The sequence below is a fragment of the Anas acuta genome, chromosome 7, assembly GCF_963932015.1.
Source record: "Anas acuta chromosome 7, bAnaAcu1.1, whole genome shotgun sequence".
NCBI lineage: Eukaryota > Metazoa > Chordata > Aves > Anseriformes > Anatidae > Anas > Anas acuta.
In genome coordinates, this window is record NC_088985.1 from 7,579,354 (window position 1) to 7,605,873 (window position 26,520).

At 37.4% G+C, this 26,520-nt stretch overlaps 1 protein-coding gene across 1 annotated transcript in view; it reads right to left on the reverse strand.

The window, feature by feature from the left end:
- Window positions 1-26,520, reverse strand: part of CABCOCO1 (ciliary associated calcium binding coiled-coil 1) — a 263,070-nt gene that overhangs the window by 200,901 nt on the left and 35,649 nt on the right. The window contains exon 4 of the mRNA XM_068689322.1: window positions 24,505-24,595. The gene's annotated coding sequence lies outside the window, so the exon portion shown is untranslated. The remainder of the gene's footprint in view (window positions 1-24,504; window positions 24,596-26,520) is intronic.

The window sequence follows — 26,520 nt, forward strand, 5'->3', positions numbered from 1 at the left end:
TCTCTCTGAATTACTGCTTTTAGAACAAGGCCACCTGGGGATAATGAACAGCTGATTTAATTTTTAATCAGCATTTAAAAGCCTTTTAAATGGAGCTCATTTTCATTAGTTTAAATAAAGAACACCTCAAAAAGTGAAAGGTCATTAAACCTCTGGAAGTACATTCATGCCAAGACTTCAGCTAAACATAGACCCTTTTAACAAGGTGTCAAGGGATTTATTAAATATAATGTGAACACTTGCTCATTTTCGTAGTGAACAGAGCCTCATAAATGGATCTATTGTCTCATCAATGCCTTACACAGGAAATTGCTGTAGGAACTGTATTCTGAACTCGCCTGTGCCGTCTGAAAGCATCTTTGTTAGTGACCCATTGCACAAGGTATTTAGAGCTCAGTTTCAGAGAGATCTACATTTATCACGTATGTGCACCTCACACGATTAGGTATATCGAGTACCACAGCTGTAATAAGGACCAAGCTGCTTCATAAGAAGTGTTTTGCATCTGAATACTTTGATAGGAGACTTAACTGTTTCCTAATCTGCAGTCAATTTCAGCACTTGGGAGAGAGTTGTACATGCTGGGTTTTGCATCCCTTTTTAACCTTGCCTGTTTAACCCACTCTTCAGAGCTGGCTTTCCAAAGCACATCCATTTTCTTTGCCTACAGAACAGATTTATGGCATGAGATACAGACAATAAGCAGTCACATTAATGCATTTCTTATTAGCCATAAGGTTCTTGATAAGGAATACCACAGAATAGGCCAAATTCCTGGAAAAAGTAAAAAAGAGAGAGAGATGGATCTGGCTCTACAAAAACTTATAATGTCCTCAAAACTTCATAGCAGGTTAGAACCAAGATAAATGTTCCCCATCCCCTCACTAACTGTATGAACAAAAGTTTCAAACTCAAAATCTTCTGCTTCAGGAAGGATTTAAATAAGCACTTCCACATCCTGAAGAGGTCAGTCTGGGATTCACATTCATGTGCTGGTTTTTACTGTCCCTGACAACTGCCTAGCTTAAAGCATTGGTTCTTACCATGCCGATTCTTTGTGCTGATTTGTAACATGGACTGAGAATCCAACAGGGAGATGCTGAGTGTCCTAGAGTAAGCTCATTTCAGCTTAAGCACCAGGCACTCAATATCCCTAAATGCTATGTTCCATTCATGCTGTATACATGTGACCCCTGTTGAGTTCAACAATTCCTACAGTTTGTATCAAAGACCCAAATTTGACCCATACATTTGTAAATTCTGTCCAGATTGGTCAGTTCTCTGGGTTTGAGATGGCGTACACTGCATTTATGTGTGAAATAGACCTAAAAATCTCACTAGATTTCTATATAACATGAGTGGAACAATCTATGTGCTCAAGTTTTCTTGCCAAAAACCTTAACATTCACTCCTGCACCCTAGCCTGTTAGGTGGCTTAACTGTCTCTTCGTGCAAAAGGCAGGTCTAATGAAAATTAATTCCTCCAAGTCACTAAGGATTTGAGGTTGTAGCTCTGCAAAATGAAACCACATATTATTACTTAGGTTTTTCCTTTAAAGGAACCTTCTAGTATCCCTTCATTAGGAACAGATTAGTCTAGCGAAGCTGGTACGTTTTTAATACAGGGAAAATTCACAGCTACATGTGCCTACACATCAAGCACACTGGTAAAGTGATACTTTGGTGGAGTTTAGCAAAGCTACTGATTTTTATGAAAAGATCAAGCCACCTTTAATTATTGATAGAAAAGTTGTTTTTTAGTAATGCAGAAATAATGGAGAAAAACTTTCCAATCCTATCAGCATCTGAGATTAAATATGGAGAACTACAGGGAAAAAAGGGCAGCTTCACTACTAGTGCTGTTCTAAAAGAGAGATTCTAATGCTCTGATTCTTTATGTGTTTGTTGGGTTTTATCTATTTTTGGAAGAACGTACTACACATTTCCACCTGACAAGTCACAATAAAATGATTAAATATATCATACCTAGCAATTAACACAGGACTTTGAGCTTTTCCAGGACATACTCAGGAACTGTCATGGCATAAAGATAACACATAGTTGACTGCTTCCAAATAGGGGGAACCTACTCCCCTTGAAATAAAGAACCTCTGTTTTAAATTAAAACAAGGACTAGGTTTCCAAGGGCATGTGATCATTAATTTATAAAGGCTATGCTTATCAGGTGACATTAATGGAATCACTGACCTGTATCAGAAGTTGTGGAAAGAACCAACTTGTGCTCTTTGAAACAAATAGGCCGGTGCAATCTCTTGGCCACAGAGACTACTTCAGCTTGTTTTGACCTGTGAAGTATCTCTATCCAAAATGATAACATGACACCTTTGGTGACATTCTCAGGAACCTTTGACTACAAATGATGTTTCAATTCAGCTGTAGATGAAAACAACTTAAAAAACTGCTAATATGAAGAACAAAAACTGCCCATTCCTGAGTAGTAACACCACACAGAAACATTTTCTAGATCAAAAGTTGATCCTGTGGAACTCTGGAGTGACCTACACTTCTACTACCAGTCAGTGCTTCAGCATAAAAGCTGAGACCATATTTCTCCAGAGAATAAACCTGGGAAAATCATCCAGTTATACCTGAAAGGTCCTCTTGTATTAGTATTAAGGAAGACTCTTTAAGGTATCTACAAAGAGTGAAAACTAGAAAGTCCTTTAAAGAAAATCAGCAATCATGTTGTCTTGATCAAATGAGAGATGAAGGATGAGAATTCCAGGTTCTGATTTAAGATGTGCTGTCCTTCTAACCAGCATCCCGTGCTGTGGCTGTTACAACATATTGCAAAACTAGCCCTGCCCTTTCTCCTCAGATGACCAGGAAGTGTATAAAAACCCCCACTCATCCCCAGGAGAAAATACAGTCCATAAGATCTGAGATGAGACCAATGCTGCAACCATGTCCAAGCAAAACCTGCCCATGTAGTAACAATTAGACCCTACTGAGACCAGTTATATGAACAATCACTATTATATCAGCATGGAACAAATGCAATGACTTTTACAGAGGAGTTTGTTTGTTTTAACAAGAGTTAGATTAATTTTAAACTCACTGGAACTAGAATAACACAGAAATCTCCTTTTAAAATATGCTAACCTGGAGATTATGACGTGAAAAAAAAATCTATCCAACATTGTTGGTTGTTTGTCTAAATTATCCCTTTTAATAACACCTTTGTTTCTGTTTACTCTTGAATGGACAGAGTAGTCAACTGGAAAACCAAGTAAATGCTTTTTGGAAAAAAAAAAAAAAGGTCTGCAGGCCTCATTTGTTGAAACTGCCTGAACTGACATTTGATATGCTAGCAATTTGTGTTCCTACATATTGAGAACAGTTTCAGAAACTGGAACTATGAGGCTCATTCTAATTTATAAATTTTATATAATTCCCAATGTATTCTTTGGAGAATATGCAAGCTTTCAAAATCCATCTGTCACCTATACACTTTTAGATAAAGAGTCCAGTCAAATGCCTGTTGTTTAATTTGTTCATAATGTAAAGCATCAAATGGAATTTATTATAGGAAAAATCAGTTATTTGCAGAGTAAAATCAATGAGATACACTTGTTAAATGCCTTCAGGTCCATTTGTTTCACAGGCCTTCAAGCAAAACCAAAGCCTTACCAGCTCTTTTACTTACAATTTTTTTCTCTGCCTCTTTGGATACAAAACAGAAGTGAGATACAGAGATCTCAGCTAAAAATGATTTCAAAGTAGATAATTTCTGATTATCTACTGTTGTTCATTTATAAATGTTAGTCAGATACTTCACTGTACACTCAGTAATTTTATTCTAGTGGTTGACATTATGTTTACACTATTAGAGTTACAGTGTTGTTAAAGATTAACATTGAAAATGTCTTGGGAAAAAAGTCTGGCTGCACTAATGTCATGTAAAGATAGTTTATGCTAAAACATCTCCATTACTTAGTTTACAAACATTTAAAACTAAAACCTAAACACAGCACCAACTTAATTGCTCCGATTACTCCATGAACAGGAACCAGGTGACCTATTTCATATTAAATTAAATATTCACATATTTCAGTTTCTCTTCAGGGTCTAATACTCTCATGTCAGTTGCAAGAATTAACGCAACCTTTTGCCTCTCTAAAGCATCAATGATTTAGATGATTACACACAGCTTTACAAAAAGCTTTAGCATAAAAAGAAAATATCTTAATTTTAAAATATCGTAATTTTATTAAAATGACCAGACATGGTCTTTCTTCCTCACGGTGTGTGAGTCTAAAGGGGGAAACTATTTCTGGGATCAGAAACAGAATTTCATAGCCTTTGATCTTCGATTTTATGAAAAGGTAATGTATAGAGGAATTTCCATACAGGGAAATTCCCACATCTGAATGAGAAAAAAGATTATAGGTCAGTCAGTGGAAAGGAGGAAGGAGCTAGATGAGAGATAAAAAGAAATGAGTGGTAATTCTGTGAAAATAAATTCTCCATGGCTTTCCTGTCTCTTACAAATACTGCTCTAATGGGCTAAAAAGGCAGCACTTTGATTTTTATGAAGTAGACTTAGAGGCTAGTTCTTAAATGCCATAGGTGTTATAGCTGTCAAGCAAAATTATTTGCTGTTCTTATTTGCTATTATCATTATCAGATATCATCCCTGACATGACAGTGTGATACAAATGCCGTGCCATATCAGTTTGATGTAATTTTGAAGTCTGTGCCACTCCATTTGGACAGCAGATACAAAAAAGATAATATTGAAGCCAGGGGTTATCAAACGATGTGCTAACATTGCTTCTTTCTTTCTCATCTTATGAGCACTAAGGTTTATGTTTCTACAAAAATTTCTATAGCCAAAACAAGGAGGAGACTTCAGCATTGAATCAATTCTGCAGCTCTCTTTCCATTTCTAGGAAAGAAGAGTCATCACGGAAATGCAGATAGAGAGTTAATGAGTATGGAATTCCCTCGAACAATTTCACTGGAGCAGATTAAATGCTGCAAGAAAACAGGATGTGGAAATTAGATTAGAAACTGGCTAAAATGTAAAAAACGTTTTTAGAAGCTAGACAAAACTTATTGCTGCAAGGAGTTCTGATAAATGATTAGCTATTGTTTCAAATAACAGCACTATAACAAAGTTCAAGCAGTTTCAAGCTGAGAGCTCCAATCAATCAATGCATACATACACAAATAAATTCATGAAATCAAAGCTCATCTTGCGGCTCCTACAGAAACTTGCTGATTTTGAACCAAATATAAACGATGTTATTCCCCTTTTCTGCCATCAAAGGCTGACTGCTGACAACAAGGCTATTCCACTGCAAATACTTCATGGCTGAAGGGATACATGAAGTTTTTATAGGCCTGAGACTTTAAATTTGGCAGTCAGACTGTAGAAAAGGATGAGTTCCAGTTATTCAGAAAATGATTTAGCTTGTCAGGAGTCTCTGCTCTGATTCATGTCTATACAATGCTGTGAAATATATCCTCAGTTCGTAGTACAAAAAACAAAGATTTACTCCAGCTGCCTTCAAGTAAGGGGACCCTCTGGGAACAGAGGAGAGCTGGAAAATATCCCCGAAACATTAAATATTAAGGAATTAAACCACAGAGGTACTGAATTGGTGTGAGTAGAAGTGCTGCAAAATCACAAGCTAATCATGACAGAAAGCAATCCACACACACTTGGCACAGCATGGGGCACCTTTGGTGGAAAGTGGAAAGGAGGGATGCTGACACTTCTCAGTTCTCCTAGTGAATTGCTAGGGATACTAGAAATTATGGAAAAATTTCAGCAAATAAGTGGTATCAACAGGCTGAAAACAGTATTTCTCTCTAAACATGATTAGAGTGATTTGCAGATTTCCAGTAAATCAAATTAAAAGTTCCTACAAATCCTGCCTAGGACCATATTGATCTGCCAGAGACACTGCAGCTTTGTGGCGTGTGCTCCAGGACAGCTGCAGAGGTCAGGCTTCGAGGTTCACTGCCACAAAGCTGGCAAACATTTGGGCTGAGCCTCCTGACCAGCATGAGAACTCTAAGACTTCCACTCTCCTTGCCTGTCAGTACAGCCTTGAAGTTGGCAGCCCACAATCTTTAACAACTTTTAGGGAGGCTACTCAGAGTTAGAGAGATCACAATTTCCAGAAGTTTCCAGAACTCAAAGACAGATCTGTCTCCCAATAACATCCTCAGAACAATAACCAGCTGCTGACTAATCATATTCATGGTATCTTCCAAAATGTTTCATGTAAATTTTGATTCCAAAACATCACACCTCAGCTTGTCCAAAGGTTGAAGTAAACATGATCTACAGGGAAAAACTGAAAAAAATTCAAAAAACAAAACAAAAACAAAAACAATCAAAAAAAAAGGCAGGACATCTAGAGTCTTAAGGGAATAGACTTAAATAGAAGAGAAACACTTTTCCATTTATTTGCCTGTGCACACATTCATCCAGCAGCAGTGAATGACAGAGAAGTCAGACCCATTTTCCCTACTCAGTCCCAGCCATGCATGATACTCAGGTTTATTCCTTTTAAGATATTAAATGAAACTATGAATCAATAAGTATCCAAAGAAAGTCTTCTAAGGAAAAAGAAAGAAAAGTGTTCCTGTTCTAATAATTGCTGCCACTTGTTTATTCTTTATGCCACTGAGCTTTTTTTCTTTTAAATTGATGTATTTACACTTTGAAGTATACAGCAAGCAGATTGTGTATCCACATAACATGTTAAAAATTGCTTGAAAGTGTTAATTAACTTAATTATTTTTCCTTACAATTAAGAGGGCATGTAATCAATAATACAAGAGTATGTATTCCACAATACATCCAGAAGGAGAGACACTGGTCTTTTCCTTTAGTGAGAGCAAGGCACAGATGATTAAGCTGTAACTGCAACAAGGCTGTCATTGTGGTTCAGCTGAAGGGCCTCTGTGTTCTTAGAGGTTAGGTAGTTATTTCTACCAGAACAGAGTTGTGAAAATGAGTGACATCATTGTTTTTTCTGTATTTTCCTGCAGGGATAACTCACCTGTCACTACGAATCCAGACAACCAGAAATAGAAAACCATTTCTAACTGTGTCTGTTCAGCATTTCTTATCAGGAAAGAGCTACTGTGGCAGTGCCACCTTTCTGCAAGCAGTAGGCAAAGGAGAATATAATCGTAAGGGAAATACCAAGTTTCTCACACATAACCTACTATTTTCTTTTCAAGAAAATCTACAGAATACTTTATTGGTGATGGAATTCATTGCATAGATTGCAATCCCTTCATCTTCTTCCTGGGCATCTCTTGATAGCTGCTGGTCAGATGCACAATTTTTCTTCAACTAAACATATTATTACATCAAGCAAATAACAGTCATAGCTGTGCAGTGTGATTAGTCCACACAGTTCTCATGGCTTTAAATTCAAGAACACCCCCATCACAGTTATATTTAAAAAAAAAAAAAAAAAACAACCTTCTGCTCTTACAGTACAGGCTATATGCCTGTCTATTCCACCCCCTACATCAGTGTAAGCTCATGATCTATAGTGCATGATGATCCTGTACAAAACAGAATACCAGGTGCAATACTAAAAGATCATAATTCTAGACTTGATTGTATCAGTACAAAGAGAAAAATGGAAAGCAAAGACAAACAACCTAAATACATATCTGCACATCTACTAAATTGCAAATGGGATTTGTTTCTCTACAAAGCTCGTGTAATATATATATATGGAAATGCAATATATGATTTCAAAATATAATTGCATCTGCATTGGATGTTTTTGTTGGCATGGGTCTAGTTGAGAGTTCACAGAGATGTGATCCTCTCCTGACACAATGTGCAGCAAAAGGCACTAAAATAGACAAACTGATGCCTGCAAAGCTATTCTTGACAGGCAATGTCAAGATTCAATGTGTGTGTGTGTGCGGGTGTATGTGCGGGTGTGTATGGGTCTGTACGGGGTATGTTTTGTCACTACAGATCATACTCATACATTTTTTCTGAACAGCACAGTACACAAGTATATTGATATGGACAGTGTTCCTAAGAAAGTATCTAAAATAAACCATTCACAAGGTATTTTAATGCTGCTAAATTGCTTCAGCATACTTTAAGGAGTAGGCTTACTAATGAAGATAGACAATGTGAAATTCAAGCCAAATATCACTATTATTTTCTTATTACCAACATCAGATCACATGTTCTGGCTGGGAGAACATCATAAGGGCAGTCAAGTTCTTAACAGAAAAATTTATTGTACCTTTAAATAGCAACATTATCCTCATATTTCCTTAACGTAATTTTAGTTAGGAATCTGAATGGTAGTAGTGGCCTTGCAAATCCCTTCTGTTCTTTTCTGAAAAGATTGCAAATCCTACCACAGCAGTACAGGAGATGTTGGGCAACCAGATGTCTTGCAGTTTCAAAGTATTCAAATTGATATTGCCTGCATTTCCCTCACCTGATGTAAATAAACGGATGATTTTTAAAATTGCTAGGCATCCCATAAGGCTAGCACTAAAATCCAAAAGAAATGTGGTCTGTCCAGGGTGCCACTTCATGCTTCAAATGTCTTTTTGTACAGTCTACACCTTGTTTGATTATTTCCTAAAAAATGTGAATATGAGCACTCAGAAATGTGGAATAACAGGTCCTGGGGAAAGCTGACTGGGTTACCTAATTTCTCTGAGCACACCTTGGTGAAAGTTAAAATGTCAGTTTAGCCAAACACCTTTCATATGTGACAAATGGTTCTAAAATGTCAGCGAGTAGCACTCAGGCACGTCTATTCTCCGGGGTCTTCTGATGCAACGTTACTTTCTAAGACGAGAGGCTTAAACTGTTGTATACAACAAAAACACTTGGGAGAGGCAGAAACTGTAGCCTGGCACAAAGGCAGGAAGGAAGGATGACAGAATATACTGGACTGCGATCCAGTGTACAACCTGGCCTCACAGTAGGATTCCTGTCAGTTGGTTTTCCAAGAGCACCCAGCAGGCAGTGCTGTCCCCCTATAAGCCCTGCCACAAGGCACCCATGCTCCCTCTGTCATGCTACAAAATAAGCTGGTCTGCTGCTGCAGATGCCTTTGAGTCTTGAAGCCCTTGAAAGAGAAGAATGCCAAGAAAGTACGACCACGCAGAGTCAGATGAATGCCCCATCAGACTCAGGGAGGATCCCAGGCATGTCCCAGGCATGTGTGGTACAGCTCACTTGAGTTCTTTTGCCAGAACTTGGGCAGCACAAACCCTGTGCCAACCCACATGAACTGGCCCATAGAATAAGGCTCTTGGAGCCAGGGCCACTGGAGACAGCAATACAGCGTGAGCCAGATCCCCTCTGAGCTTTCATCCCCCATTTGTAAGAGAGATAACGGTCCCCCTTCTGCTTTTGAACTATCATAACACCACTGACAGTTCACATGTCTAAGGCAGTACCATATGTGAACCACTGCCCGCTTCTGTGTCCAACTTCAGCTTCAAAACAGCCCTGGGCAAAGCTAGGCTCAAGTCTAAGGGTGGCATTTTTAAGACAGATGCTGCACCACACCCTGTGGCAACGTGAGTGCAGTGCCACTGCAGTGCCACCGTGTGTGTGTGTGTAAGTTTATTTTCAGCTCTCCTCTTAATCTGCTTTCTTTGATTCTGTTAGAATCCACCATCCACACAGTGTGTATAACAGGTGGCACAAGTAATATTTCCTGCCTCCAGAACAAGTATTGCTTTCTACCCAGTTAAAGATGGTGTTACTTTCTTATATAAATACTCTGAAAACACCCAATGTTCTTGTTAAGAGAACACAGTTGTAATGTATCTTTGTTTTCAGGCTTGGAATATAAATTCTATTTTGTCTTTTCCTCTTGTCCTTTGAGCTGAATTCTCCTCTAACATATATTGCAGCTGTTTTCTTGTCAAATTACTGGACCGTGTGACAAAGTCCTGATTTGGCACTTCAGCCTCTGAGTAAATGTGAAAGAAAACTTGAATTAAATTAGAAGACAAAATACTAAAAAAATATGACTGGCTGAGACTTTACATTGACAGCAAAAGCCCAGCCCCACATTTTCCATCTAGCTAAGTAGGAAGCATCTGGTTATTCCCAAAGTGCAATTTTACATTAAACATTAAAAAAAAAAAAAAGAAAACAAAAAAAAAACTTTTTTATTTGCAGCTCCATCCTTAAATCTGTATCAAATTCTTTACCAGAAACATATGAAAATTGGGTCAGAATCACAAAACAGCTATCACTGAGGGCCAATTCTTAAGAAAAAATGAACAGCAAGCCAACAGAAATCTTAGCAACAAAACACTTTTTAAAATGTCCCTTCTCTAAACACAGCTTGTTCAGTCACTTAGTTCTGCTTGAGAAGAGCTCATCCTGCACCAACTATGTAACATAATTCCAATACTTAGGGGTAATCTCAATCTATATTTTTCATCCCAAGCATTTGAAGGAACCCTTACATTTTTATAACTTCATTTATATCAAAAGAGTCATACTAGATGTTTGCCACACTTAGTATACTTAAGATTGTCTCAGAATGTGTTTGCCTGTTCAGATCTCAGGTATCTTTTTGTTAGGTGTTTGCTTTGAAAATTAGGGGAATTTGACTGTCTATTCTATTTTGATATCTTTAGAGCTTCTGTTCCAAAATGAAAACCTGACCCAAGAATAACCCTTATAGCAAGGAGTACCTTCGCTATAGCTTGCCTAACAAACATCAGCAGCATCTGATGTATAAAAAAGGAAGGAGTGAGCAGTAGGGCCCAAATGTCCAGTTTTCGTCCTCTGCTTATCTTATTTCTTCTATTAATGAACATTTATACAATTGTAATTACTCAATATAATCTCTAAATCATGTACATTTACTTGCAGCTGTGCCACTAATCCTATTTATATCTTTTGGATAATTTATTTTTAGTGAACAAAAATGTGATTGAAGTATTTCAAGACAATAAAAACATGCTACTAATAACAAACTGTGCTACAAACCTGCTCTTCAGTGTTATCACTTGAGCATATCACTTACTATAAGAGTATCAAAGACACAAGCAATCCTCCAAGTTATCTACTAAGCCCTGTCCAAATGAGAAAAAGACTAGACCATTGTGTCATGAATTTTCCATTGTCTCCATTTTTATTCACTACTCTCTTTTCATCTCTAACTACTTGTTAAAACTGTGTTCATTCAATTACTGAAATCCAGCTAGTTGAAATATATCCAGTTGGGCTTTATCATCTTTTGAACTTTTTTTTTTTTAAGAGAGGTCTTCAATGACTTTAGCTGTTGTTCTTGCAAGTCTCTTTCACTCACACTAGATAATGTGAGGTTATCTTTGTGAAACCTATCCACAAACTTGACTCCAGTTCAATTGTATGCAAACTTCCAGGAGGGAAAAATGCATTGCTTACATGGTGAGAACACTCAGCATTCATTTTGCTACCTTCTAATAGCCTTTATATTAAATGTTTTTAAAACTGTCTTAAACAGAACCAGATGTTTACAGAAATTCTCTCTGATTGCTGTCCAAATGAAACTATCTTCCTCCCTTTCTCCAGACTCCTTTTATCATTAAATAATGCACTGAAATGGAAATATAGAAGACGCTATGATTGCCAGAATTAAACAAGGGGCAGATGGAAAGAAAATTGAATTAGATTATTAAAGGTTTGGTGAGTTTTTTGTTTGTGTGTGTTGTTTTTTTGTTTGTTTGTTTGTTTGATTGTTATGCAGTCTCTCTTTACACCTTCTATAGTATGCACATTGATCCTGAAAGCATATGTTTATTCATTACAGTCCTTTTATGGGCCATTTATTTTCTTTCTTTACTTTTGTTTTTAATTTGCTGTGACCAGATTTCCATTTTCGCTTGTGGGGTTGACCTGGGCAGGCCCAGATAAAGAAGAAAAATCACTCTTAAACACTCCCATGATGCCCACTTCTGAGGAAACCAAAGGTAGAAACCACATTGATTACTTGATTTAGTCTGTGTACAACATTACAACAGATCACACGGACTAGGCATTAACCAGCACAGCCATTGCTTTCATCATAACAGCAGCAATATGGCCCAGCAGCAATTCTGTAACTCAGCAGTAGCATCGACAGCCTGATAAAAACAACCAGAATGAACAGAGGTAGACTGAAACCCATGTTTCTCAGCTCCCCAGTCCCTCTGAGTGAGACCCACAATTCATCTTTGTCATTGTTTTTCTTCATATTTCCCATGAACAGCAGTGACAGGACTCAGTGCAGACCAATGGCCTGATGTAACCTGGAGGCAGATAGCAGAACAGAGTGACAAAAGCAGAACCCTTGGCACAGTTTTTCAAAATCTGTTTCTGTTCTTTTGGCTGGTCTTTGCTTCAGCTTTGACTGATAAGGAACCGTACTAGCTAGTACACCAGTGGCAGGATCACTGATCAAGACCTTTGAGCGCTCCTGTTACACACTCTGCAGGAATGATAGGTATTTCCTTAGTACAGGTACAAATAGAGAGAAATGCTGCTGAACCAGTGCTCTTGGCACCTCAGATTCCAGTTTTAAGCAGTACTGCATGATACTACCTCTTCCCTGCCATGCTCCCACTAAAGGAAATGGAAATTCAACCTTTAATCTCACTGTAAGCAAGATCAGTACCTCCATTTAACCGTGAGTGTTATTCAACAAACTCTACACCTACAACCCCATTAACTTCAGTGGGGATCACACAGAGAATACTTGCAACATAGGGCTTGTTACCAATAATCAGTGCTGGGAAATGTGTAACAATTGCCCTCATTAAGATCACAGCTCACAAATGGAAAGTAACATCCTAAACTTCAGGAGGCTAAGGTATCACCATGGTGAATGCAGAATAAGAGCAGAGAGAAATCTCTTTGAACAGAGCCCTACTGCAGCAATTACCCACCTCAGAGGAATGTTACTTCATTAAGCAGGAAATACATCAAGGCTATTATCCTCTGAGTTCTACATCATAACTGAAATAGCTGAGAAGTATTTATTTTGCTCTCTATCTGCTTTTTTATCTGCTGACAGGAATTCACCTGGAAACAGCTGTAAATACAGAATGTATAAAAAGAAGCATAGCTCCACACAGTGCACTAATTTTTTCATTGCTCTTGGAGCACCTTAAGGATAAATGACATTGAATACTCAGATTCTGAAATGTGCTAAACATTCCTGGAACTCTCACAGGCATCACTGATTTCACAAATAACAAGTTATGCTAATTGCCCTACATGCAATGAGGGACAGATGTCTTAGTTCTGAAGGGTACAAACATTCAGTGGTGCTGAGATACCTCACACACTTTGATCATACTGCTTCTTGAGATCTGGTTTTAACCCACGGAATCCACCCCTCCAGGATGTCAGACCCAAATATTTGGTATCATTTTGTTTTTATTGAAGTCATGTGAAAATTAGAACCAGAGTTTATGTGTATTTGTATATACTAGGACAATATTTGTAGTCATACCACATATGGACAAAAAATCACTGCAAATTATGGAAAGAAACCTCTGCTTCTGCAGACAGATTATGTGATTTCTTTCTTCTATGTTTGTTGCTCACATGATAAATCTCTCTTTGTCTTCTTCTTTCCTTTTTTTTGTTCCTCCCTCCCACTGACTCCCATGAATCATAGTTCTGTTGATCTGGAGTACTTTTCTCTGCTTTCCAACATCTCTATTATATACACTTCTTCATTACCTACTGTTTGTTCCAGTCCACCAAAAACTTAACTAGTATTTTATAGCATCTTAGGGTGGTCCAAAAAATATATATATTAAAAAAATAATAATAATTATGCTAAAAAAAATCCAGATCTATTGCATGTGCATGCCTCAAAACAAGCAAGTAAAATGCATTCCAAGAAATATGTTATCTGATAGGTCACACAGCTGACTCTGAAAAAGAATCAGAAGTACAAATGTTTTTTAAGCATACTGAGAGGACTGTGAGAGTGTGAAACTATAGTAAATTCAAGGATTTTCAGCAACAACAAAAAGTTTCAGTATTCTTTTCTTCCTAATATAAAATATGGTATTTAATACTGTCCTCTATCAAAATCTTATATTCTATAAAAGGGACTACTCGTGCTCACCACCCAGGAAATCCAGTACTCTCGTAAGACCTGTAACTGGAATAAGATAGTTACATGAAGAACTGATCAGCCTCTGTGAACTGGAAGTTGTCAGTGTTCACAATACCTCTGGTATAATCAAGGGTGTGTCTGGACAGAAGTACGATCACTAAAATATCTCCTTAAAGAACAGCTCTTCTTGGTGAATAATTGAGGAGAGTATTTATGTAGAAATGCGGGAATCCACTGAATTATTTAAGGATTTGAATACATCAAACTACAGTTGTTCAGAACATTTCAAACAGATGCTGAATGTTTAGAAAGGAAAACATGCTTGCAAGCATCCTGAGAAAAAAAAATTGCAAGGTATAGTGAGACCTGAATGAACTGGGTTCTCACACGTAGAGTCCTCTGGGCTGAATTTTAATACCTTTACACAACATTTTAACTTCAAAGAGATTGTTCGAACATTCAAGAGATTTTAAGGATTGTCTTCCTCTGTGATGCACAGAAAATTCTGATTTCAGAGGCATCTGTTCAGCATCATCCTTACAAAGCCTGATTCTGTGTATATACCATGTAAATTCCAATTAGCAATACAAAGGATAGACAAACCCTTTTCGACAGACTTTTTTCCCCTACTGAGAAAAGACCAGGTCTTCAGCCCAAGTTCATGTAAAAACAATTAGAGATGTAGTGTTCAATTTCTTTCTGGATAGGTGCCTATTAAAATTCTCAGTTTAATTTCCCTTTTTCACTCTATTTCAGGAACTGCAAATTCCACAAAATCTATTTAGAAATACAGTAATTGTCTGTCAATCCACCATGGTTTTTAAAGAATTACTCTGTCCTACTCTCCTAAAAAGATTCGCATTCTTAATGAGCAGAACATCTGGAACAATTTGCCTAAAACAGTGATGTAATTCCTAATGACAACAACTCTTATCCTGAACAGTCTGATAAAGATCACCGTAATATTCTCACTAAGCTTGGTTTTGTTCTCATTTTAAATTGTAAAAAGCAGAGGATACCGCAATGAAGTGGTACTGGCCACAAAAATTTTTACCCAGGAAGGTTTATAAACACCGGGAAAATTATTCAAATACAAATGTTTCCAAGATGAGTCAATCAGGCAGAACAGTTGCTACTTAGCCTAGTGGACAGAAGGGAAGACTTGGGTAATTCCTACGATTTTCCACAAATATTTCTTTTACTCTAAACTGTTACAGAAGTTTAGTTTGTTCTTTCATTCCTCTTTCACCTCCACCTTGGAACAGCTGTATGTAATGAATTAGTCCTTGAAAGACAGTAACACTGAAAATATGATGGCAAATAATTTCCCCTGAGAAATTATTATTTCCCCTGAGCATAAAATATTTGTGTAAAGTGAAATGAAAAATCATCATAAGCATTCATATGAATGCCCAAGGAGAGATTTAGCCACTGTGATAGTTTTTCCTTTTTGCTCCTCACCAAAGAACAGAGTAAGAGATTTCCATTAAAATAAAGCTACATATGAAGTACATTGTGCCCATGGGGAATAGGGGAAATTACAGCTTTTATACTCTTTATTTACAGGCACTTGACACTGTTTTGGGGATGCACGAGGCTTACTACAACAGTGTTGCATACTAAACACAAGCACAACTTCACAAAAGGACTGGAGTCACTCCCATACCCTACGATCTTTCTGAGCATTTGGTAATACTTGGCTTCGAGCAAATCTAATGGTTTCTGTCCAACAATCAGAAATCCAGTTAAACGATTCATCAGATGGATGCCACTTGGCCCAAAAGACTGACCACAAATCATGGAGTTGATGAGGAAATAAAACCTTTACATCTTGTATTCCATCAAAAGGTGCAGTCCTTAAATCCAGAACCAAGGAAATAGTAGCCTCACACAAGTGCAGTTTCAGCTGCATTTAAGTATTCTAAGATATGGTCCCAAGTAGCCTTTATCGAGGCATGTTAAGCTGCTTAGGAAGTGAGACATGACTGGACATTTTGTGGCTCCACAAAGGCAGCTGCAACAAGACTGACATTAAATTACTTAGGGTGTAAGACTGAAAGCAAATTCACATTTCAGGAAATGTAATCTTTTGACTGTTGTAATATTCACTGTGCCTACTTAAAAGCTATAACAAAAGCCAGGGTTATGATGGCATTGATGTAGGTATCTCCAGCAAAGAGCGACTAGGTATTGTGCCATCAGATCTCTTCAACAAAGATACTGATAAACGCATTGGATCATATTTTGCCTGAAAGTTAGAGTAGTTTTCCAGCAAAGAACTGCCCCGAGCTACCCTACTGTTAAAAAAGATGAGATCTGAGGTCTGACCAGCTTCTGTCAATACAGTAATAAAACAATCTATACACTAACAAAGCAATAGATGAGATGCTATTGCTCGAGGTGCTTTAGACAAAGGATTCTTACACTTTCTTTCGCTCTTTAACAGAGTTCAATTTACTGTGCGACATGAATCTTTTTTTATGTATAAAATCTATAAAATCTTGTCATAAATTTTTATTTATTCATTTATAAAAGGCCCCTTTTCACTAAAAGAGGCATTTGGGGCATTAGTCTGGGCCCTCTCAAAGACTTGCAGTATACTGAATGCAAATTTTTCCATCCAAATGAGACATAATATGGAAACTTTTGGATAATATGTTCATTAAAGGCTTTCTGACATTTTACATATAACTCCCTTCTTTGCAGTCCTGTATATCCCAGAAAGGTCAGGAAACCTTTAATCAAGACTGCTGAAGAAGCTGGTAAACTCTAAATTCCACTTAAACCAAATCATTGTGTGTAACACATTCAAAGGGCACTTTTTAAGTTCACTAAGTGTTTGCACAGACAGACAGGGCTCTGTTCATCAGTATGTCTCTCAGGCAGTACAAAGAATAAACAGTAATTCTCATGCCTGGTAATTTTTAATGACACATTTGTGATTTTACTTACAACTCTGTATGGAAGCAGTGCAAAAGGCAGCCTCAGTACCCTCCTCCCTGAAATGATGATGACCTCACTCGTGCCCTGGAGAGACTGGTTCTGAGAAAGAGTTATTGAAGGGTTAGATATTTATCTTGAAAATATATTCAACTTTTATTATACCACACTTGGTATGATCCTATCTCCTTGCATACACAAAAGGAGTTGCCCTATCAATGAATCACGGTTGTGTAGTGCAGAGGGTATCTGGAGAGGGACAGGCTAAAGAGCAAAACCACCTTCTCAATTCCAGAAACATATGTCTTGTTAGAAGGTCAGAGACTGGAAAAAAGGCAAATTTGCTCCACCACAAGCCTTCTGAAGGGAAGGACTACCTTATAAAGTAAGGCAGTCTTGAAAGTCATCTTGGCTGAAATTCAAAAATAATGGACATTTTCCCTGTATTTTCTCTGTATTGGTTCATAGTTATTTTTTGCCTGCCTCCTGTTTAGGCTTTTTTTTTTTTTTAATCTTGAAAGTGCCTTTGGCCCACTTTTCAGCCTTCCCAGGGCAAGTGAGGTCTGTCCAGGTACTTTTCCATTAGTAAACAGAAACATTTGCTGTCTCCTAGGTGCTTAGCTTTGACAGCAAGAGGGGGGGGTAGAGCAGATGATGTGTACTTCTTCATTTCTATTAATAGCAATGTAGCCTGATTGTCATTCAGTGGAGAAATCACCTTTCAGGAGAAAACTGCTGGGCTGATGCAAAGTTAGAAATACTGATACGGAAAATGTCTTTTATATGTCTCCAGCCATGTTCAACATTAAATCAATCGTGGGTGGTCCTTGTCCAAGGTTAGGAAACAACATTGTGTGCAGTTTGGGTTTTGTAAATCCCATTTTCAGAACTGTCCTCTGAACACAGTCTTCCTTTTTTCAGCCACAGTCCTGCAAACATGCTTTAGCCAGTGACGCACAGAAATACAAATTTTCTATTAGACATGTGCCTAGTAAAGTGCAGCATACGTAACAGGTCTGCAAGTGTTGCATCCCAGACACACACGCGGTCACTCCTTAGAACAGCCAGTGACAGCATTTGGGGAACATGAGGGGCAAAAGTGGATGTTGAGGCCTCAGTACTGAATTGGGAACATCCATACAAACTGATGTGAGTTCAAAGTGTGCTACAGCATTCTCGTAGCATTGTTCTCTTTGGATCCTCTTAGGCTTCTTCTCCTTTCTTCAGACTTCTCCACAGATACTCTTCTGTACCCAAAACCCTGTCTGGCCCATTTCCTCAGCACAGCCACCAACTAACAGTGCCCCTGCTTACATGAGAGCTATCCAGGATCAATGACACTGTCATTCCTGGTCTGGGAGCTGTGACTGGGATCACCTCACTCCCTAGCATCCCTTGGGCTCATTCACTCTCTCCAAGGCTGGCAGCTGTGCTCCAGGGACTGGGCTCTACTCTGTGACACGTCTCACCTCTAACAATGGCATGAGTTGCTGTTTAGGGAAGGGTAAGCTAGGTAATTATGCAGGTTTACTTTGCCAGCTCAAGACTATTTTGGCTTTATTCTCTTGCTGTGTTAAAGCTACTTTTATGTGTGTGGTTTGCTGTGTTTTGCAATCCTAAACATGCAATAGAGACTCAATATATGCTCCAGAGCTGTCTGTTGCTTCTCATAGATACTTATTTTCTACACAATTTTGCCAGCTGACTTGTTATTGAAATGAAAAGCACATAAATGCTTCCTAAGAAATACTTATAATTTGTATACTGCTCTTTAAAATTCTAATCCAAAAAGTTAACACTGACTTTATGCAAAATGCCACATTTACATTTAATAACAGTATCCTGAATAAATATTTGGAAAAACTGCAGTTTTTTTAATTAAACCTGATGTGAATGAAAGAGCAGATAAATAATGCATACAATAATAAACTTTCCTTAGTCAATTCACCCTTTTGGCAGCACATTTAGTTCGTGGTTCTATAAATATGTTTAAATAGGTAACATCTGAGCATGATCCTTATTTTTCTGATTATTTGTTGACTGTGTACATGTGCACACAGAGTTCATCAGATCAGCTGATTCCCCCATCTGTTCATTGCTGCCAGGAAAGGAAGACTTAATATTTTATTAATCATAAGCAAACCATAACATAAGCACTACAAACCCAGATTCAGATAGACCAAGCTTAGCAACAGAGAAGGCATCCTAATTTCAGAGGACCTCGCAACAGGACTCCAACAGTCTAACCTGGTGATCAAACTTTAATACTCCAGATGGATAACATCCCTGATTTGACAACCAAAAAAATACACATACCTAAACTCTTCCCTGTAACAACCCAAATACAAACAATTCTTCTGTCTCACTGGCCAAACTAACTAAAACATTTATATTCTTTTTCACACAGAAGAGGTAGTCTGGTTTGCTACTGGAGGCCCATTTTTATTTTTCTTCACTGCCTGGTTAAAAGCTATGCTCCTATATCATCTGCCCTAGACCTGGCCATACAAAACAGGCATTCCTACCCACGGAGCTTCCACTGCAGTTCTTCACTCTGTCCAGGAAGAAGACCACCTGTCTTGGGGCTGAAGTCTGAACTGGTACAGAAGTTTAAGAGCTTCAGAGTATGCTGTTACTTTGTCACTGCTCTGATTTTCAGAATGGTGCCTTGTGGATTAGAAAGCCATATTAATGATCTCTGTCTCTGTGCTTCTGAGCCCTCTGTGGCCTTGCCTGCCACCCTCCAGCATCAGCTGTGTCTTGCCTAAAAATTAAATTGATAGAAGAAGAACAGGAGCCAGAAGATCCAGGAGAAAGAGGTCCTCAACATTTCTCTAAGGTACACCAAATAGAAAATGTGCCAAAATCCCACTGGCTGTGGCTATCATTGGTCTGCACAGCCAAAGGGAAGACTGATTTGCAGAAACAGCAACTGTAATGAGCTCAAAGGTGGAAAATATTCTGGGTATTGTGGTGCCCCTTTAGCTCTGGGAACAATAACTGAACACAAAACACAGAACGATGCTCACTGCTGAACCAGAGATACAAATGAGCAGTACTCCCGTCATGCTCAGAGCACAGCATGGAGCCAGCTTCTCTGACCCAGCTTTTCCTGCTTAATTTTCCACAGAATGTATAAACAACAAGAAATAACAGACAATGTTTCAACTTGGGTAAAAATGGTGCAGGCCCACAGCAATTACATTGAAATACTTTATATGATGAGTAAGTATATTCCCAGCAGAAGCAGAGGTCAGTTTACAGACAAACACACACAACTTCCCCCACACAGGAACAAACAAAAGACAATCCAACAGTATATTCTAACATTCAAGAAATGATGCAAGAAAATATTAATTTTGTTTCATTGTCAGTTGTAACAGGAATACATTGTATTTTGTACCACTTTATTGCACAATGAAAAATTAAGTGGTCCAACCAAAAGGAAATACTTTATACTATAAAGTTCCTAGTACATTTAATTGGTACAATCTTACCATTAAGCACCCTTAAGAAGCAAAGATCCAGTCCCAAGATTTTATGATATTCTATTTTCTTGACAATTAATTTTTTTTAGTACTTTTTTGAATTTGCTTTATCAAATCTCCACAAGAAAGTGCACTAAGTGCACTTTTTTTTTTTTTTTTTTTTGGTATAAGATGCTTACCAACTTATTTTTTCCACCACCTAAAGCTGGCTTTGTACTTGTATTGATACTTGTAAATTATAACCATGCTGGAGAAAGTTTTCCCTCTAGGTGATCAGGGAGAAGTCCTTGCTCTGCCTGCTTTGTGTCACCATGCACTGAACCACAACTACACCAGCTCCACAGCTGTACAAACCAGGCTTGTTACTACAGATCGACCTCTACACATTGAAGTTGTTTAAAACTGTGTTTTTCCACAGTTTGTATTTCTGTGGAAACACTATTGCTTCTTTTTAACAATTTTGGCATCTTTCTATAATTTCAGCATAACAATCTAAGTTTGTTGTCACATTTTTTCTTCCCTCATTCTTTTTTGTGCTCTACGCACTGCTTTTTCCGCTGAGGACAATGGAAGTTGCAAGGCATAGGAGGAAAGAACTAAGTGTAGAAAAGAAAAGCGAAGAGGAAAAAGTAATAAAAATTCTTGGGTTTGTGATTTCTTTTTTTTTTTTTTGTGAAAATAAGATATCAACAGCCTTAGCCAAGATTTTTGTTCCTGTCATTGCCTTCAGCCTGGCTCCAGTTCACAATGTGTTATACTAACTTCTCATACTCTGCTAGTTCTTTGGCACTCTGCTATGAGGGTTTTGTCCAAGTACAGTGATGGCTTGGTCCTAAGGGGGCACTTCCTAGATGCTACATTAAAACAAATAAATGATAATAACTGAGAATGTGTCCCAGCATAAAGAACCTTATAACTCACAGCTTTCTTTATTTTTCTCTTTCTTTTTTTTTTTTTTTTGTCTCTCTCAAACTACCAAAGGAATTGAGGTGGAGTATTAGAAATTATAAATTCATTCTTTACACTGCAAATGCAATACTCTAAAATTAAAGTCTTCAGTGATGTATTTTCAGTGATGGATATACAAGCTTGAAGAATCTCTTCCAAAGCTTCATTCTGACATATTTAAATCATGGTGCAGCTGAAATCAGCTGCAAAACTTTCTTGTACTTCAATAGGACTAAAAGTTCCCTCTGAGTATCTAATCAGTTCTCTTTATACTGTCATTTTTCCTGTTCCTATCATGAATACTATAGCAATTTATCTGCACAGCCTTCTCCATAGTTTTTCAGCTTCAAGAGCATTTCCTGATTCAATTCAGCTCATAAACAACTGTATTTTTTTGTTCTTCACATATATTTCAAAAATTGGAACAATTTTCACAAATGGACCCTATTTCAGTTAAATTCATTCTACCTGTAGTAAAAGCAGACAGATTTTCCTCAAGATAAAATGTATAATACTTTTGTTTCCAAAGCTGATTATAGCTAGTGTTTTTCTGCATATCATTATAAAGATTAAAGTAGCATCTTCAACACAACTCAGAAAATGAATTCAGATTTTGAACCCACTCCTTTTTCTCCAAAACACACTAATGCTCTTTTAGAATTGTGGGGCTTTTTCCCTCCCACTTAATGTTCAAATTCATTCATTATTTCTGCCAAGTATAAGAAAGTATTAATAAGAAATAATAGCAGAATTATGTGGTAAATCTCAGCTGCTGCTGTTTATTATAAGCTAAAGTGGTTTTAGCACGTAGTATTTAGTCATTATGTTGCAGAATGCTACATATAATTTCATCTAAAGAAATGAACTTGCCTTTAGTAGTAACTTGTTTTGCAGTATCTAGAATGATAGCACACCATGGACTTATTTGCTCATTGAGTCACTGGAGGGAGCTAAGTAAACACTTACATCAGTTATGGTGAAATAGAATTAGTAGCAAGAGCACACAAAAACAGATTCCAAACTGCTTGTTCCAAACAACATTCTTGAAATATCATAAAGCCTTGAAAGGTTTGACAAGTATGAAATAATACATAGTTAGTTTAAATATTTAGAAAGAAGAATACAGATGGTGCTGCTCACTAGAGAGATATTTCTTAAGTGAATCAGCAGCTTGGAACAAATTCAGTATGGTAGATGTTCAAATTAGGAAAATCTACTTACACTCATGCAATGGCACTGTGAAAAATCAACTGGTTTCTCTGGTATGTTTGCATAATGGATGTCTGTAGTGAACTTGAAATTGCTCTCTGTTCATTTAACTTTTATCTATATACTCTCTGTATTTAAAATACCTGAACATTTTGTATTAAACCAAAAAAACACCAGGGAAATTCATTAGCAAACTGAGCAGAACTTCAATAACTTGTGAGAAGTTACTCCCAGAATACTGTGGAAGAGAGGAAGCTAATAATGCCCCCAGCAACAAGGGTGTTCATATTGACAAAGAGTCAAATTATCACACTGCCCAACAAAGGTTAACACAATACAAAAAAGTGTCAGAAAAATGGACTGCAAGGTCCAGGTGAGTAAAGGGAAAGAAATCTCAAATTCCTGGGGGAAATATATTTAACAGTTTGAAATAATAGAGCTGGATATGAAAATGCTTTATACCCTAGACACATAGCATACCATGCTGACTTATAACCTGCAATAAATTGAGATCGTCCTACATGGTTTCACTGCATGTGAGAAGACAGCATTAATTACAAATACCCTTCCTCCCATGAAAAACACATAGATCAGTATTTCCAAAAAAAGTTTAAGTCCCACAGTTTTGGTTTCATGGTACCCATGCCATGTTATTAGAGACATCTTGAACCAGATGAATTGTTGGCATAAGGGAGCGTAGTATCACTCTGATTTACACTAATGACATATCTAGCCCACTGCTACACTGGATAAAACTTTTATTGTTGAAATCACAGAAGGTAAAACATGATAGCAGAGGATGAAGTGTGCTATACAAATTGAAAGTGTCCACAGCCAGCATGAGCCTGAAACAGCCATCAGATGGCAAAAATATCCTGTCACTGCTGATTTGACCTATGTGAGAGCCTCTCTTAATCACTACTAATTTCCTGAGTCAGCAAGTTCACTTAATGCCTGTCATTAACCACACAGATTTAAAACTCAGTGCAATATTTGTGAACCAAGAGAAAACTGAGATTTATAAATTATTAAAGAGGATTGTCCCAAAACTGAATAAATAAATAAATAAAGTCAGACACACATACCCTGTGAAGACAACTGTAAACAGTGGCAGGATTTTGACTTATGGATTTAGTCCAAGATAAAAAACATCTAATCTAAGCAGGGAAAGCAATTACTTAGGGTTATCTATGTGTATGGCTACATGTCCATTACCACTCTGCTAAATATCAAAGCTCTAACAGTCCTTCCTCACTATCCCTGTAAGTTCAAAATCAGCTTTGCCATTTATAACACATGGCATTTTACTAAGGCACCCAATTGGGAGATATTTTTAGACTACAGAGGAGAGATTTGTTGGTTAATAACCCTGCAGCATTCCTGCATTATGTTGGTAGAAGAGCCACTGACCAAAGTAACAGTTCTAACACCAGTTTTCTGTCAAACCCTCGTTCTTTGTTGTATTCATCACCTTCAACCAACAGCTTCTAAACAGCTGAAAGTTCAGAAGTCTGTAAAAGTAAACTGCCTGTGTGCAACATCTTACATAAAATTCAGTCAAAGATCACAAGGTTAGGAACCGATGAAGCAAAAATTTTTACTGTGGAAAAAGACAATACCTAATGAGGCCTACAGATTTGATCTGTTGTGTGTGTACATATTTAAAATAATTCTCTTACCTGCTGGTGCACATTTTTGTCTGGCTTCATTAACATGCTTGTAGGAATATGTTACTTATTACAATCAGTGTGCATTTTGCTAAAGTAACATATACAAGGCATTGGCTCACATCACTCTGTCACATAAGAGCTACTCACATAGCTGAACTCTTGTGGATAGGTTGTCAGGAGATGGCCCACAGCTTCAGGAACATAAATTTACTTTGTTTTGCTCATTAGCGTTGCTGACCTAGAGAACAGAAAGATAATTATTAGGCGTTTTCAACACCATTTCCTAATGAAATTAGCTTGTCATATCAGTAGCAGAAAGCAAGCACTGCAGTACAGGTACAGTCCCCGTATCTTCCCACTGAAGCAGAGTGAGTAGTACAGATTCAGCACATTTTTAATACTGGTTATATTGTTCATGCAATTTTGCTTTTGCATTGTGCAGATTATCTCATGCCTCTTTCATTAGCCAAAGCAATTAAAGTACAGTCAGACATAAGATTTATATTTTCATATTCACTCTTTGTGTGATTCATTTTGAGATAATTAAAATAATTTTTCAGTGAAGCTGTCACAGTATGATGAAAAATGTTATGGGTATATAAACAAGACTTGCAAACATTTTGAGACTTTTTTTTTCAAGGGGGAGGGATCCACAACAGCTTTAGAAGAGCAAAAAGGATTCCTGAGGTGAAGAATGAACTGTAACAGAATTTTTAAAAGGCAGCATACAATTACTTGAAAATAATTACTTTCCCAGAAAACAGGTAGATGAGAAAAACATTAACTGATTAAAATAATTCCGTGCTTTTTCCTCTCATTTTCTTTGTAGAGTTATTACTGTACCTGTCTACATACATGTATGTGCAGAACAGACAATACGAAACAGTACACATCATTTCCTGTACTCACTTCTTTAATCTGCTGTGATTGAGAATGTATATCTGGACACAGTCCAGACAGGCTTCTGGCAGTCAGAACAGTGAAGAGACCTGATGTACCTTGTTAATTCTCTTAAGACTAAATCCCACAGTCCTTGCTTAGGCAAAACTCTCATTGAGAGTTTTATTTAGGTTAGATTTTGACCCATTAACCTTACCATCTTGAATTCATGGTTCTTTCATCCATACTTTTCCCTCTCTAAATAAAGTATCAGGTTTACTTCATGTATTGATGCAAAAAGATATTATACTGTACATCTAATGTCACGTGGCATCCTGCCACTGGGGAACAGCATTCGAGAAAACCTTTTCATGAGTTATGGCATAGTTAAACTGATGTGAACATACTGAAATAGAAGATGGGCATTAGATCATTCACATCCCCATTTTGCAAGCAGGTATGTACAGGAAAACCACTGAATCCACATACAGCACCAATTACATGACTAACTGTAGGACTGGAGAGGTTCACTCCAGCACAAACTTCTTGAGTTTTGTCCCATTTCATTTACTGCCTTTTCCTCTGGGGACTGATCTATATTTTACTAGTTTTCCTTAAGTCATCATGAGTTGTTCAGCAATCTGGATTTTTTTTAACTCTTTGTGGTTACTCAGAATCCAACATAAGTACTGTGGGGGTGACATTCATTTAAAGAATATACCTCAAAGATCTCTCTTGTTCCTTCAAATATTGTCTGTGGAACTCCTCCCCAGGAAATCAGCAGAGATCTTGCTATGTCAGACTGTTTTCTCAATATCCCTAATAATTTTATTTACCTTTTTAATTAAAAACAGTAAAATAAATAAATAAATAGATAGATAGATAGATCTACCCAAACCAAAAATACAGCAAAAACTAAGTGATTCAGCTCTATTGGCTTTATTAATATCAAATGCATCATTCAATATCATTCAAGGCTTATTTTATCTTCAGTACATTCTGTCCCTTGATGTTTGTAAAGTTCCTTCCTGTATCTGTGTCTGCAAGTTCTTACATGACCTGAATCACTACAATCTCCATATTCCTTATCCTTTATGGCTAGCATAACCTCCTCTGTTTGTTTGCTGGACTTTTTACCACAGGCCCTGCTTCAGTCTTCACTATGTACTTTGCTAAACTGCAGGCCTTGAAAGCATCCTATAGGATAATATAACAGATAGCTAAATGCTGACAGCTGGCTGCAACAGGCATTGGATTTATTTTAAGGTTCATCATGTCCCTTCT